A 15,961-nucleotide genomic window follows, 5' to 3' on the forward strand; every position below is an offset into this window, starting at 1 on the left:
GCCTGTAGTTATCAACAGAGATGACTTCATGATTTTTCGTTGATTTTGAACCATTGTGATACTTTAAACATGTCGAACACAATCCTTCATCACATTCAGGACACCAGAAGGTGGCGTCTGTCGTCACGTGCTGGGATTCACACACACACCACACGATGTACTATTGGATGATGCCATAACCTGTAACAACAAAAATACAATCAATCATAATCTTACGGAGTAAGCGTAATTTTGTAGGTCATTCGCGAAGTCATATCAGCAAAAGATTTTTTTATATTTTAATTTCTTTATTGTCTCGTGAACTTCATTTAAATGCTTTTTTCCGAGGGGAAATATTAAGCCTGCGTAGTTTAGGAAATGGGGCCGATTGTATAAAAGTATAAATCTTTGATAAAAAAAAATCATTTCGATAGATATATATAAAGTTCTATTCATTTTTACAGCGGATGACCGTGTGGGCATTCTGGTGTATTGCTATCGCCTAGATTTCCATTACGTTATATTCGTTTTGGGTTTTTAACCGATCTATAAACATGATGAATACGTAGTCATCGTCAAGTGCAAACTGACATGCCTGTACCAAGTCAGAAATATGACAGTTCTTGTATGTACATATAAGTAAAAAATCATTTATATATTTGCACACGCATGATAAAGAATATTTCAAGAACGTTTGCAATCTCAAGGAACGATATCTCTGCAAGGTTGATTAAACATTGTTTGTGGGTAAATATGAATGCATACTCAAATCCATTCTATTAAAAAAAATCGTAGTATTACTGAAGAGTGACGTGTCTACCATACTTATTTGTATCACTACAATATAATAGTCAATGGGGTGAGCGTGAATTCCCTGTCATTAATTTATCATCCACGCATGAACTTGTAATGTTCCAGAAAAAAACCCATATCTGTACATTAACCTCACTTTCAGGTATAGAGGTAAATATGTTTTAAGTAATGAGAAAAATCAATTTTGAAAATTATCCTCCTTTGAAATAAATATCGGAGGAGGTCAGTGAGGTAGCATTTTTATATCCTACCTTATATACGTTGTGTAGGAATATGATTGGTAAAAACCGATCTATCTTGAACAAAAAAGTACCACAATCGCAAAATATGTTTAACTACAATCCCCTTCCCTTTCATAAATATGACCTACCGAATTGGACTATATACCGGATTGTTATCTCATAAGCAACACGACGGGTGCAACATGTAGAGCAGGATCTGCTTACCCTTCCGGAACACCTAAGATCACCCCTAGTTTTTGGTGGGGTTCGTGTTGCAGTGGCGGATGCAGGAATTTTCGAAAGGGGGGTGCTAGCCCAGGGCAAAGGGGGGGGTGCAAAACATATGTCCCGATTGTCCCGATTCAAATGCATTGATCGGCCAAAATAAAGGGGGGGTGCGTACCCCCGGAACCCCCCCTCTGGATCCGCCACTGTGTTGTTTATTCTTTAGTTGTCACTTTATGTTATGTCATGTGTACTATTGTTTGTCTTTTTGTCCTTTTCATTTAGCCATGGCGTTGTCAGTTTATTTTCGATCTATGAGTTTGGTATCTTTCGTCCCTCTTTTAAACCTTTAGTGTGTGTTTGTGGTTGGTTTTTTTAAAGTAAAATCTTGTATTCTTGCTTACTATTTAGTTTTTATACCTTAAACATTACATTTATACATACATTTTGAATTTAGAGAAGAAAGTGTGTGTTTGTTTTAATATGAAATTCAAGCAAAAAAACAAAATATTGGAATATTTAACCGGGTGAATACGTTTTTAAATGATGTGCATTGTTTCTTTCGTTAACGAGTATATTTGATTATGTAACTGCAGTTGTATTTCCGTTCTTCGCGAATCTCTTTTGACATCTCATTATACCACAGTATGGAATCTGTTGCAACCAAAAACAAAATTGTTAAGAAAACAAACGAGGATGTATTGCGATTTTGAGAAATCCTTACCTGTACACAGTTCTCGTCTAATTTACTGTCTTTTGTAGATGAAGATTGGCAGCTTGATATCAATTGGTTGCAGACTGTAAATTGTTTTTCAGAATTGAAAAAAAGATACACTTATATTTCTGAAATGTCCTGAATCAGTGTAAACCTACGAGTCTAGAAAAACACCCGTGATAACTGCTATAAAATAGATATATACCTGCTTCTATCACAAGGAAGTTAAAAGAACCATATACATATTATCAGTAATTTTTACCCAATCACTGACCTTCTGAGATAAATAAATTAATGTTGATATACTGAACATCTCTTATAATGCAACATTCAAACATATTAACAGTTGCATAATGAATTTCTTTCTTTATCAATATTATGAGAATCGAATGTAATGTATAAGTGAATTGAATTGAATTGAATTCAAATCTTAATTGCCATAAAACTACATATTTATAGTATGTGACACACCATAACAGAATGAGAATAAATAATAACAGCTAGTCTAGATCATTAATATACACAACAGAAGTAAATATGTCAAGAGTACCCTGTCCTCAGGTCAATAGACTGTTTTAAAAAGAATCTTATTTACCTGAATTTTTATAAAACCAACCTCATTACACTCAATGCTTCATACTGTAATAATATCCTACATTGCTCATATCATTACTTATTATTCTGTGTATTATGTATTGTACATAAAACCTTTGTTATATATTAATCATTGTATTATGATGTGTATATATGTTCCAGACCATACAAGTATTTGGACCGTACGGTCGGACCGTATGGTTATATGTAACGTTTTATTTCTTCCTCTGTGATATTTTATCCTGAGAATAATTTGTCCCGGTAATTTTTTTCCAGGCATGGTATTTCACAGGTTGATTTTTTCCAGAGGAGTGAAAATCTATCTGTGTTATGCGGATAGTATGTACCGGTATATATTTGCCGTACTATATTTCACAGAACCGTGTGAAATAAAGTCCCATTAACTACTATGTAAGTAACTCAAAATCAAAACATACCTGACTATAATTATAAAATGTTTCACAAAGGTAGACTAAATTTGCATGATTTATCAAAGGGAGGTAATTATGAGCAATTTATATTTTAAATACATTAATATAATATATTTCTGAATCTATTTTATAGCGAAATTTTTATTTGAGTCTTATTTTTTTATATATTCATTTATATAAAAAGATGACTTACAACTTGATTTAATAAGACAGATAACATTTCACAGGTAAAAACTATCCAGCTGTTAAACATGCTATTGTTCCAATATATTGTTATGCTATGATTTATTTGATTTCCATATAATCATTCAACAACTACATCTCTGTCCCCAGACAAAACTATTTATATAGTTAAAAATATCATCATAATCAAATTCTTCTATTACTGTTAACAGTAGCAATATGCAGCTATATTTCTACCTTACTTTTAAATTTATATTTGTACTGTAAATCTGAAAACAACTCACTTTTACATAAATTAAAATATCCCATGGAAATAGTTTCCTCCGGATAAAAAAAATAACAACAACTACTGTGACATTTTTTCCTCCGGATCAAATTTCACCCGGATATAATTTTGCTTTACATATACTCGTATGGTCCAGTCCGAGCTGACCATACATGTTATTAGTTACACAGTGTGCAATTGTCCTAATACGAGAATTTATCGGGTCAATAAAATTCATATTGACCCGATAAATTCCGTATTAGGACAATTGAACACTGTGTAACGAATTTATCCTGATTTTGTTATATTACATATTATTATATTCAAATTCAATGTTAGGACAATATCAATAAATATATTTTATATATTAAATAAAAAAATGTGAAAAATAAAAAATATTATGACTACAAAGCAACTCAATTGTTTTTTTGTTTTTTTTATTAGGTCAATGGTATAAGGGAGATAATTCCAATTGACGTAATAAATAAGGGAGATAATTCCAATTGACGCAATAAATAAGGGATATAATTCCAATTGACGTGATAAAAAATTGTACTGAAATTTATTAGGACAATATCAGCCAATCAAATTGCGAGAAATTACTCTAAATCAGGATAATATTGGTTATTGGTTATTGGATCATATGGGTTAAATTTAAACAAACATTTATCACATTCTTTATTTTTATTTTTACAAATTGTTATTATTACAATTAGATGGATAAAATGAACAAACGAACAATTGAAGTTAAATATTTGTTTAATTGTATATCTGAATCCTATTTTGGTACTCTCGCCCAAGGTGACACTTGCTACCACAAGTAACGTAATATTTTTTACATTTACATGTTTGCAGTTCATGCATGCTCCTTATTTTTTTGTAAAGTTGCTAAATATTCTAAAACAATTGTCCTCCCACATTATGTTTACTTCCGAAATCTTCAATTTCAGTGATCATAATTCAATTAATGTATTACTGATCGACATGCTAAATACAAGAGATATAAACATTTAATTAGCGTGAATTTTTTAAATAGTTAGAATATAAAGTGTTTATCTCAATTATAATTCAATTTGTATCTAATAAACTTGACCTACTTCTTAATATTAGTCCGACCGTACCCGTACGGTCCGACCGTATGAGTATTTTGAAAAAGTACGCATACGGTCCGGACCGTACGCGTACGGTCCAAAAACTCATACGGTCTGGAAAATATATAACTTGCCCGACAGGGGACCATGATTGGTAAAATAAAATAATGTCTAGTGTCTATATAAGATTGCTTGAATGTAGAATAAATAGTAAAACGGCTTACCATAAGAAGCACCTATTAAAAGTTTAGAGGAAGTAGAAATATTTTTCATTTGCAGGATAATGTCGGTTCACTCAAATGAAAGTTATGTGCAGCCATGAAAAAAGTAAAATCCCCAAAATACTGAACTCCAAAGAAAAATCAAAATGGTGGATTGAACCTGGTTTAATAACGCTAATCCTCTCACTTGTATATTACAGTCGCATCGATGCGTGAACAAAACATAATAGGTAAAATTGTCAAAATAAGGGTACAGCAGTCATCACTGTGTCACAATCTCAATTAGAACAAAACAAACAAATATTTAACAAAGAAGCACACAAAACATCTATCAAATTTAACAACCACATTCATTGCTCACTGATATATGTATTTTAAATCAACCTATAAAGGATTGAAATATTTGAAGTGCTGATGAACTGACATTATCATTTCATCGTTTGTCATTAAACAACAACTGTCCATACACATAAGCATTATCATTGATTTCTTTTTTAAACACAACATAGACATACTATGGGTGAAGTTTCGATATGAGATAATTTTGGAAAGAATAAGCTTATAGTTCAAAAACTTTACCATAATAGAATCAACGAGTAAATAAAAATAAGGAGATTACCATAGAGACAAATATCTCAAGACCAAATGACGAGGATGTCAACTTGGCAACTCCATGTCCATAGCTATATATGTCTGATTGGTAGGTTGCATATCTGGTAAGATATCATTTCCATAGAAAGTTTGTATGTTTTTGAGACTTTCACTTATGACTTTTACCCATACTTGTACTTTTATGACGGCTGTAGTCTTGTGATTGGCAATACTAACTTAAAAAAGTGTGTAATTATGTAATACTCGTATCATTTCATTGGCTAACAATTTTCTGACATTTTATAATTAATTGACAAAAAACATCGTTTCTTAGGGCTGGAAGGGTCACGAACAGCGAGTATCACCCTAAATCGATAATCAACCTATTTTTGTCGAACGAATGGTTGAAAGTTTTTTTTCTAGATTTATAACTGAATGTTTTGTTATATACAGCATACCGATAGTTCATCCCGAACATTCATGACATATTTGCATCTGAAAGTTAAGCAGCCAACAATCAATCATCCATACCGATAGTTCGTTTCGAACATTCATGACATATTTGCATCTGAAAGTTAAGCAGCCAACAATCAATCATCCATACCGATAGTTCGTTTCGAACATTCATGACATATTTGCATCTGAAAGTTAAGCAGCCAACAATCAATCATCCATACCGATAGTTCGTTTCGAACATTCATGACATATTTGCATCTGAAAGTTAAGCAGCCAACAATCAATCATCCATACCGATAGTTCGTTTCGAACATTCATGACATATTTGCATCTGAAAGTTAAGCAGCCAACAATCAATCATTCATACCGTTATTTCATAATTTAGTTTTTTAAATCTACGTATTTTCTTTCTTTTTTCTTATATATTTTGTTAGTCCCCTGGTCGAGATTAAAAGGAGTAAGGTTGAGATATAAACCCCGCAATATATATGTTAACGTTTTCTGTTGTTTTGTGTTGAATTATTTTACAGAAGTTACTCTTTTGTCGCCGTATTGCGGTGTCAGTGACGTATGATCCAACTCTTATTTATCATATTTATTCATTTTATAGGCCATTCTAAATTGTATGATTGAATTGAAGTTACTAATTAAAACAACCCTCTTCATAAGCAAATCAAAACAAACAGTACTTATAGAACAACTTTTAAAAAGATGCAATCTTAATAATGTCATACAAGAATATTTTGAAACATTTTTTTATATGTAGTGCAATATTCTGTCACTTTTGCTACCATGTTCAATTGAAATTTTTGGTTATTTAGAAAAAGTTTCGATAACATTTTAAGCTTGTTCTTTTTAAAGTCAATATGATGGTTTTCAAGAGTAAAAACTTCTTTCTATTTTCTCTCTGAGTAATGATAGTTCATTTGTCTTGGTTTTACTGTTTATATAATACCTGATATATAGTTATCAAAGGTACCAGGATTATAATTTTGTAAGCCAGACGCGCGTTTCGTCTACATAAGACTCATCAGTGACGCTCATATCAAAATATTTATAAAGCCAAACAAGAACAAAGTTGAAGAGCATTGAGGATCCAAAATTCCAAAAAGTTGTGCCAAATACGGCTAATTAAGGTAATCTATGCCTGGGATAAGAAAATCCTTAGTTTTTCGAAAAAATTAAAGTTTTGTAAACAGGAAATTTTATAAAAAAAAATGACCACATTATTGATATTCATGTCAACACCGAAATGTTGACTACTGGGCTGGTGATACCCTCGGGGATATAATTGTTTTTAAAGGTTACAAGGATAACCACCAGCAACGCAAGTCTGAGATATCAATAAATAATGTTCAGCATCAGTTGTAACTGAGTTCAAACAACTAAACATTGCATTATTTATTAAACTTTCTCTAATTCTTCGTCATGTTATCCCTTTCTGCACCCATTGTATAAAAAAATTGAATCAACGTGTGATTCGTTTGATCTCAGTTCTTCATTGGTTAAAATCCGATTATGACGTCTTTTTCTTGCTTTCCTCTGTATTTCCCATTGTAAAGAAGCTGTGATTTTTTTTAAATATTAGAGCTATCGTTAACAGGTAAGACATGGATTTCGTTTACGCCGATTGAATTTTGTTTGTACAAAATATGCTGCTCAGAATAATACTTAAGAAGCTGTGATTTTTTTAATGTTAGTATTATTATTAACAATCTAAAATGGTTACGTTTGCAGAAAGCAAGGCAATCAGAAAATAGTGAAGACATCCTTTGAAATGTGTTACCCTGACACCGTACGCACAGAAATTACGCAAAAATCGTTCTTTAATATATTTCAATCTTATCAAGATAGATCTATACGAATCATGACTATTATTTATGCTCTGACTTATACATGCCACAAACTTTTATTTAAAAACATAAAACATCTTTTTCCTTTAAAATTAAATTTTAAGCATAGGTGTACTGACATTTCTACATTTTCTTTAATAACCCTTATCAGTGGAAGATATTATGGAAATAACTGTGCAAATCGTAATACAGCATGGAATTTGGTATAAAGATTGACTAAATGATAATTAAAACAAATCAGCTGCTGGCCATACAAAAAATTCCATTTTTTCAAGATGGCCACCGCTCATTTTGCAAATGGGGTCATATCCAATTGGCCACATTTCGTAATCCTTGAAAGCTGTTTTATAGGTAAAATCCAATGTAAGTTTTGATAAAACGTAAATTACAGTTAAAGAGTTACTTTCGGTTCAAAAATGGCGGCAAAAACGTTGAAAATGTATTTTTTTATAATTTCCATCAACTTAACAAGTGATAAACTTTCTTTTCAGTTAAAATGCCTAGTTTGGTGAGAAAGACAGGTTGCTTATTTTATAATTATCTGACAGTGGCCAAAACAAAAACCCTTACATGGAATGCCAGAACGGTAGTATTTACAGTTACCAACACAGATGAACAGTTTGTGTCCGCATTTCAAAACTTCCTGACACGAGAATGCAACGGCAGCGAACGAAGTCCATTTTAGTTTCCATCTCTCATTGAACCCAAGTGGTCATGAATTGGTACACGCACCTGTCGAATACATGAATCAGGATGAGCCCAAACATGTCCTTCTTGATATGCTTCTCTTTTGATGTGCTCCTGAAAAGAACATCTTTCGGAATTGCATCACAATGCCGCTGTTTCCTGGCAAACAATTCACATCGTGTCTCGTTAACAGCAAATGTTGATGTTGTTCTGTCATACACGATGCTAACAATGCTTCTTTGATGTTCATGTCTGTGTCTTCATACTTAAGCAAAAAAAACCCAACTCATCTGGAAATAGGCTGACCCTTTCTCTTTCCCATAAAAATACGACAAATGTGTCACATCCACTGAATGCATGGAAGAAAGGAAGAGCAGCTACATGAGGACTAAACGCATTTGATATGACACGTACAGTAACCAATCAAAATTCTTTACTCCTTCCGAAACTTATCCACAATTTGTTCCACATAATTTTGCGAGTGCTGCAATTCTTAATACAACTACATCTGTGTCAGTACTACCTTAAATTACTTTTTACAACAATTTTCATAATCATGCCGAACATTTAAAAACATTCGTGTAAATGCTTCTTCATGATTACAAGGGGATAGATGGGAAGTGTCCTTATTGAAATTGCAAAGAATGTTTTTACCATGAGTTGCAAACACATGTTTATTAGTCACTAAAGAAGCACATTGAAAAAAAGTCGTTTCGTTTTATCTTCGTAGAGAAAACTACTCCAAACCCTTGGTATTCTACCAGAACCAAACCCTTTCCGTCTAACATAAGAACATTGCCTTTGTCTTGTAACAGCCTTTAAACTATTCATTTTGTAAACATCAAGTACAATGTCTACTCTTGAATACTTATCGATGCAAGATTGTATTTAAGGCAGTATGACATCATTTGCATAATCATCAAATATTTTTGCCCAACTTGGTGGCCTGGAATTAAACTTTGATGCCCCACCAACGACAAATGCATCACCATTTGGATCAGCAAATCGCAGAATGAGCATACTACCAAAACCACAAAAAGTTCTTAATTTATAATTGAACGCCAGGAATTAAACTGTGATCGAGATGACTCTGTTTCCTTACACCAGCCTATCAAATCATTGAACGTCACAGTCATGACATAACTATGTTTTCTGCGTTAAGCTTTCATAAGCCGACATTTAAAATTCGAGCAAAACACATGCAGTTATTTGATGCGCGTCTCTATTCCTAAGTATTGCAATATCGGCTTCAGTGAGGGCACATGCATGTACATCCACTATCATGCAATATATTACTCAGAATTTCAATATGCAATCATACAAGTCATTTCAATATGCAAGCTCCCAACTTACTTACTTGCTTACTGCCCAGTATGCCATCGGTTCTCCAATTCTGTCTGTCTTTGACCATCTTTTCTACTGTTCCCCATGTTTTATTCATGGTCTTCAGTTCTCATTCTACAGTACGTCTCCATGTGTTTTTTAGTCTTCCTCGCTTACGCCTCCCTTCTGGAGTCCAATGTAATGCTGTTCTAGTGATGGAATTACACATGCCCAATTCATTTCCAACGCCTTCTCAATAATATTGTAACCATGCTATCTTGATGAAACTGTTTTAGAAGATCTTCGTTAGATATTTTGTTTGGCCAGAAAATGCGCAGGATTCTTCTTAAGCTTTTGGTATGGAAAACTGACATTTTTTTTTAGATCGACTTCTGTCATCCTCCAGCATTCTGGGGTCGGTAACAAGAAATTTTATTAAGAGAGGTCGTAAGTATTGAATTAAGGGGAAGATAAGATCATTCTAAGATCAATCAAAGAGTGTAAATCAAAGCTCCCTCAGGTTGTTCGTAGATCGGTCTTATGTCCCCCATAAGTTGCATCGTAATAGTTTTCAAGTTACGAGTTCTTAATTATTTTCTGGCATCTCCGGTATTGGTTCCTCGCATAGAAATTAGAATCACCTTATATGAATCATAAAAACGTTTTAATGAACGATAAAATGCGCATAACAATCAACTACCCATTTAACCTAAGGAAAACAATTCTGGCCTCAGACAACCATTATTCATTCTTCCCCTTTTTTGATAAAAGTCAAACTGAATTAAAAAATTTGCACCGCTTCAAACATGAAATTAATTCAACTGCTTATAGACCATTATTATTTTAATAAAAATATGCTTGTCTCAGGACAATCCATCAGTACTTTTTCTTTTGAGTGCCCTATTATTCACCACTGGCCAATGGTAGGATTTAAATCTTGTATAAATAACGTAGGCTTGTCTTTCTATCCTACTTTCATTTCGGTCAAATCACTACTATAATGGTTTCCTTTTTTAAATTGTTATTTGGATGGAGAGTTGGCTCATTGACACTCATACCACATCTTCCTATATTTTTTCACTTTATAACAATATTTTTCTTTCTTTGAAAGCCTTCTTACAAAAAATAAAATCACAAAAATACTGAACTACGAGGAAAATTCAAAACGGAAAGTCCCTAACCAAATAGCAAAATCAAATGATAAAACACATCAAATAAATTGGCGACACTTGTCATATTCCTGACTTGTTACAGACATTTTCAAACTGTGAAAAATGATGGATTGAACCTGGTTTAAAGTGCTGAACAAACTCATGATGGCTTCCGTAAAATTTAAGAAGTGGTGATTTAAACTTCCCCATTTGGAATCTTGGTTTAAAATTGAAAAAGGTCACAAATTTCTCCTTGCTTTATATTTAACACTTTTCTCAACAAGCCAACATTGTAATGATTTACAATAAAGAGAAACTACCATCCTCCACACACATGGCCAAGAAAACACTGATATATAATTTCCTATTCAGATGAATTAATAATTAGAATAAAAAAGTTCTAAGGTTCACGTATTAACTTTTTTAAGCAACTTGTTCTAATATTAACAAGTGAATGTACAACTAAGAGTAGTCGGGACCACTCTTACAAAAAATATCAAGTGAAGCTATTGCGAATTGTTCTTGGTACACCCCTAAGTTGCTAAGTTTGTTTTAAGAACACTTAATAACTGACCAAAATTTAAGAATGATTTTGTGTTACCGGAATTAGTAAGATCGCTTTAAGGTAGGCGTAAGAATCGTTCTTAAATCATGCACTTTTTCAAAACATTAAGGGCTGTCAATTATTCTAAGATAGGTCTGAGGTTGGGTCTTGTTACATTCTTAAATCTTAAGACGCCCTTTAGACGTTCGTAAGACATAAGAATGCTTCTTGTTACCGGCCCCTGATCCGTATTAGAGTAGATAGTATACAACTCTGGTATAGTTTTAGTTTGGTCTTCTTACTGTACTGTGATGATTTCAAACATTGTTAAGTGATCTAAATATATTCCTGGCTTTGTTTAATCTGTTCATGATGTCATTTCCTGTACCTCCATCATTTCTTATTGCACTTCCTAGGTATGTAAATGTTTCTGTGATGGGGAGATTCCATCTACTCTTCTCTTATAAATGTTGGTGGATATGTGATAAAAGAGCTAGATCATCAGCAAAATCAAGATCTGCTAATGTTGATGAAATGTTCAATCTTATTCCTCTTGGAGCATCTTCTGTTGGTTTTTTTCATTACTCAGTCAATGACGACATTAAAAAGAAGAGCAGATATCATACATCCTTGTCTAACTCCTGTTTTTATCTCAAACCAGATGTTGCTTTGCCCTACACTGCAAGTTAAATTGTTGAAGAAACTTTTGATAAGCTCAATTATTTCTTTTGGAATTCCATCTGATATGAGTATTCGCCACAAGGTCTTTCTGTTGATACTGTCAAAAGCCTTCTGAAAATCCATAAAGTTGATGTAGAGCTGCCTTTGCCATTATGTACATTGTTAGAAGCAAAATATTTGATCGATGCACCCTCTACCTTTACATAATCCTGCTTGCTCGTCTCTTAGCTGTTTATCAACTGCATCTATTATTCTTTGGATAATAATTTTGGCAATGATTTTACTTGGGATTGACAAGAGGGTTATACCTCGCCAGTTGTTACAATCACTTAGAGCTCCTTTCTTTGCTAACTTTAGTATTATGCCTTTGGTCCAATCGTCAGACATTATTTTCCTTCCCATATTTACGTAAATAGTGATTGAAGAAGTTCTGGGTCGTCTTTGAAAAGTTCTGCATTTAGATTGTCCTGCCCTGGTGATTTTCTATTTTTTTAACGATTTTATTGCTGTTATTATTTCCTGTCTGTCTGGTAAGTTGGTATTTTTTTCCAAATCTTGAAGTGCCTCAATTATATTTCAGTCTTCATCTGGAGCTGGTCTGTTCAGTACTTCTTTCTTTAAAGTGTTCTGCCCATCTGACTTTCTGCTCGTCTTCTGTTGTTAATAGCCTTCCATTTTTGTCTTTTATATGGACATCATTATTGCTTCGAAATTCACCACAGATTTCTCTTGTTATCTTGTAAATTTTTCCCTGTTTACCCTTCTCGACTGATTCTTCTGCTTGTTTATCAAGGCCTTCTATGTAAGCTTTTTGTCTGCTCTAGCCATTCGCTTAACATTCTTTTCGAGTACTCTATAGCTTGCTTTGTGTCTTTCTTGTAGCTTTTCTGATTTTGTGTCGAGTATTTTCTTCTTCATAAGATGGCTTTCTTCTATAACATCAAAGTACCTGGTGTTATCCATTTCTTCATCGTTTTACCCTGCTTAAAACCCAGACAGTCCTCGCTAGTTGTTTTTATTTGATCCCATTTTGAGTTGACTTCTGAGGATTTTGTTGGGACCATGTCAGAATTATCTGTCAGGGATTGAAACTTATTCTTCAATTGAAGGATGAATGCAGTCTTTACTTTATGATCTTGTAATTTTTAAATATCATAGCGTGTAGGGACAAGTGTTTTACGTCCTGCACTTCTCAATTTCATCTTAATATTTGCAGTAACAAGGTGATGGTCATTACCAACATCTGCTCCCCTTTTAACTTTGACATCGAGTAAAGAACGTCTCCAAGTACCATTTATCATAAGGCGGCCTATCTGGTTCTTATCCCTTCCATTTGGAGAACACCATGTTAACTTATGTATATCTTGCGGTGGAAAGAGTGTTCCTCCTACAACCAGGTTGTAAGCTGCACATAATTTTACTAGTCTTTCTCCATTATCATTTATAGTACCACATCTATGTTTACCTATTATTCTGTCCATATCAGTGTTGTTGTTTCCCACTTTGGCATTTAAATCACCCATCACCACTAGGAGATCATGACGTTGTACCAAGCTAACTTCTTCTTCTGTGTCTTTTGCAGCTTCATCACTCTCATTTGTTGGTGCATAGCAGTGTATAAGGGTCATGTTGGTGTGCAATCCTTTTAATTTTGCTGTTATCAATCTACTGTTAACAGGTTTCCATTCAATAAGTCCCTTCTCAGTGCCTTTCTTGAGGATGATTGCTAGTCCTTCAAAATCATGGTTGTCTTCTCTGCCTGAGTAAAGTAAAGGCAACAGTAGTATACCGCTGTTCAAACTCATAAATCCATGGACAAAAAACAAAATCGGGGTAACAAACTAAAACTGAGGGAAACGCATTAAATATAAGAGGAGAACAACGACACAACACTACAATGTAACACACACAGAAACGGACCAAGCATCAGACAAAATCCCACGAGAATAACAAATATAACAGAAAAGAACTGTTTCTCCTGTGTCGGTCTTCATTTCACCAGAGCCTGTCCATATACTTTCACTAACTCCTAAAATGTGCAAGTTATATCGCCTCATTTCAGATGTGACCCGTGCAAATTTCCCAATTTCATACATATTACGTACGCTCCAGAATCCTATTCTGGTTTTTGCTTTATTGCTCAGCACTTCATTTCTGCCAGTAACTTCCTTGCGACTTTCACCACTGGCAATCATACTATTTTCTTGAAGGCCTATTCGCACAGAGGTTGTGTTTGATTCCTTTGATGCGGTTTCCGTAACTTCAATCTTTTTACAGGACAGGGTTGTTGGCCCTATGCCGAACCCCCTGTTTGGAGGGCTAGGGATTTTTTTGTGGAGGTTTTCCTACGTTAGATAAGTTGCCAACCAAGGCTGACTAACCATTATCTGTCCGTTTTCATTTTGGAGTTTCTTTCTCCTAGATAAACTACCTTCCTGGGTTAACGATCTTCATCTAACCGGCTATTTACCCATAGTTGGGGCAAGGTTAATGCGAGTAAGGGTGTGTCCACACGCCGGTGGGCCTACACTCTGTATCTTTAGGGTCCTTGTTGCTCCAAGATCCTCTTCAGTTAAGCCGGGGATGCCAGATCCAAGTTATCATGCGCTGTCACGGGGAGGCATTGTAGAAATCCAATCAAACATTACAATAAATTTATATTCTCCGTACAAACTAAATCAGGCCATTCCCACTGAATTTACATAGCCATTACCAAAAGTGGTTGATCTGCAGTCAAAATTGATGTTTCTCCTGGATTAACCACATTTTTCAACTTATCCAACGAATACCTGATAATTGCAACTGATAGGACGCGTTTTCAAATAGTGGCATCATGGAAGTTACATTTACTTGAACAGCTCTTGAAGAGCCTCGCTTTTAAGAGTTATGAGGTGAACTACGATTTATACCAGTGTACCCTGGTAGTGCATGCAAATAGCTCTTTAAGTCTATAAATAGTTTGCGCATGCACAAAAATGTTTAACGCATGTGTATCATAATATAATCTTGAAAACCCAATTCATAATATGATTAAAAATCCAAAAACATTTGAAATATAAAATTAAATAGTTCAATATAGGCAACAGTAGTATATCACTATTCAAAATTCATAAATCGATAGAGAGAAAAACCAATCCGGGTTACAAACTAAAACTGAGGGAAACGTATTAAATATAAGAGAACTACGACACAACAGAAACATAACATTAAAATGTTACACATACAGACACGAACTAAAATATAACAATGGCCATTTTCCTGACTTGGTACAGGGCATTTTAAGAAATAAATGGTGGTTTGAACCTGGTTTTGTGGCATGCCAGACCTCCCGCTTTAATGGCAATGTTTTTCACTGAATTTTATGGTGTCACAATTTTGCGCATGTGCAAACCCTGGGTATGTCAAATATTCATTTTTAGTAAATACGTCACATGCAAGGAAGGTAGCCACCAAACCTGATAATTGTTTTAACTTAAAGAAGGTCAAAGAAAAGTTTTCCAGAAAAATCAGTATTTTGAAACTGAAAAAAAAACCCACAGCCATTTAGGAAGAGGCCGTGGCCATGTTGAAAACAGGATATCTTTTAATGGCCAGCAGTTTTTATTCTTAAAAAGAATATAATAATGATGCTTTGTGCTTATTTTCATGCTTGTTTACACAATTCCCTCGATTTTGCTTGCTAATATCTTCCACTATATACCTCATATGTTAATTTTTTATATAAACAATTAATTGATTTGCGAAGAATATTGAACTTATAATAAAAAAACTGATATTGTCTCCTCTTCTCACTAATATATATATTTCAGAGCTCCAGATAAGCTGCGTATTTGCGTGATCACGCAATACAAATAATAAAAAACCCAATGCAATTGCCCATTGCAGGGTTCAATAACCCAATTATTTCAAAGGAAAACCCAATAATATGCCGAAACCA

This window comes from Mytilus galloprovincialis, chromosome 4, assembly GCF_965363235.1.
Source record: "Mytilus galloprovincialis chromosome 4, xbMytGall1.hap1.1, whole genome shotgun sequence".
Taxonomy (NCBI): Eukaryota; Metazoa; Mollusca; class Bivalvia; order Mytilida; family Mytilidae; genus Mytilus; species Mytilus galloprovincialis.